This window comes from Chelonoidis abingdonii, chromosome 7, assembly GCF_003597395.2.
Source record: "Chelonoidis abingdonii isolate Lonesome George chromosome 7, CheloAbing_2.0, whole genome shotgun sequence".
Lineage (NCBI taxonomy): Eukaryota > Metazoa > Chordata > Testudines > Testudinidae > Chelonoidis > Chelonoidis abingdonii.
In genome coordinates this window covers 22,091,692-22,093,706 of record NC_133775.1, presented here as the reverse complement: position 1 = coordinate 22,093,706, position 2,015 = coordinate 22,091,692, and positions in this window count along the sequence as shown.

Below are 2,015 nucleotides of genomic sequence, written 5' to 3'. Positions count from 1 at the left end.
GCTAGGTAGGGCATTCATTCCTTAAATGTAGCAAAGAGTCCTGTGGCACCTTATAGACTAACAGATGTATTGGAGCATGAGCTTTCGTGGGTGAATACCCACTTTGTCAGATGCATTTAAAGCCATTCCTTAAATGGCTTTAACAGAACAATACATATGCTAACAAACTTAATCAAAAGCTTTAAGTTTGTTAGCATATGTATTGTGCTGTTAGGTTGGTCAGGAGTCCTCAAGAGGGCAGGGATGGGGAGGATGGAAAGTGTCTTTTATTCTGTTTCTCCTCATTGATCTGAATTATCCATGACATCCATACTGCATCACATCAAGTCTAAATCATCAGAGGAATGCCTCTGCTTGCACTGACCGGAGGATGTTTGGAGTCTGATGTCAGACCAGTTCTGCAGCCTTATAGGAATCAGGTGTTGTCCCCAGTGTACCTAGAATTCTTCTTTGCAGCCAAACTACTTGCATGCATTTTGTTAACTGGAACTGGAGCAGCAAAACAAAGAAAACAAATGCCTCATTTTCCAGCTTTGTGGGTGAGAGAACTATAAGTGAAGATTATAATGCAGGACACTGACAGCCTTAAACCAGCTGCCTCAGGAATCTGCCAAGAACTTTGCTGAAAATATGTTCCTCATCTTAGCAACGGAGCTAAGACTTATCACACATCTGCCCACCTTTATTTGAATGAAGCTCCTTCTGATCTGACAGCTGGGGCATTGTCAGTTGCATCCAGAACAATTTACAAACTTGGAACCTAGTCCTATAAACCCTTAATAATTTGATCAATCCCATTGAAGACAATGGGACTATTTGCATGACTATGGACCACTTTTGTGGCCTGGTAAGAGTTTCAGGAGTCTGTTCCTATAGAGGAAGTTGAATCCCCGATTGAAATGCAAAGTTTGAGTATGATACCATAAAACAGTTTAAGATACTTAAAATTTGTCTTTTAATAAGTCATCCATATGTTGAAGTGGCTCCTCACCCAACTCCCATATTCCATTTAAACAGACTGAATACTACATACGTGGGGGGAAAGTGAGTAGTTAAGCATGTTGATGTTTATATATACAGAGGGCGATGTCGGAGGGGATGAGGAGAGTGTGGGGGCTCCGGACTGGTGGTGGGGTAGGGAGGAGTTACATGGAGGGTCACGGTGGGAGGTCATGTGCCCCCCCCCCCCGTATCCCTCCCATGAGTGCAGTGCCAGCAAGAAATGATTTTTGCTTGCATCACTGGTTGGGAGGTGAGTGTTCTGAGTGGGATCCACTTCAGAAGGCAGGTGGTCACTTGGGTTATGTCTTGGATGGCCATGTCTGTTCCAAAATGTGTTCTGGTTAGGTCTGAAGCTGGGGCTGTTTTAGATGAACCAAGCCATTTTCCAGTAGGGCAGGTGTGATGGGTTGCTCCCCTTAGGATGCCACCTGATGTGCCAAGATACCACTGAGCCTTCCTGTTATGCCAACCTAGGCACCCTTTTTACCTGTCTTGCTGAGCCAGGCTATTAAGCTTCCTCCAGCACACACACTGGCAGGGCCACACCAAACTGAAGAACGAAACAGACACTGAGATCAGTTCTGGGAAGGCTCAGCTTAAGGGATTTGTCCCAGAACTCAGGTGTCTACCTCCCTTGGGGTGCAGACCCAAAGATATATTATAAAATCTGCCTCCTCCCTCAATGTGGAGGAAGGTATACACAGCCTCTTCCTTTCCCCTTCCCCACCCCCATCAGTTACAAATAGTACACACAGGGTTATGTTATAAATAAGAACTAAGTTTATTAACAATAAAAGGTGAATTTCAAGTGAATATAAGAGATGTGACAAGGTTCCTCCTCTACCTTGGTGGGTCCTGTGCTTATTAGCGGATTTGCTCACCTCAGTGATCTTCCCCTCTGGTGGAACCCACAGTCTGGGTCAACTCTTCCTGTGTCTGATCAGGATTTGAGAGGTTTGGGGGAAACCCGGGCCCTCCCTCTACTCTGGGTTCCAGCCCAGGGCCCTGTGGAT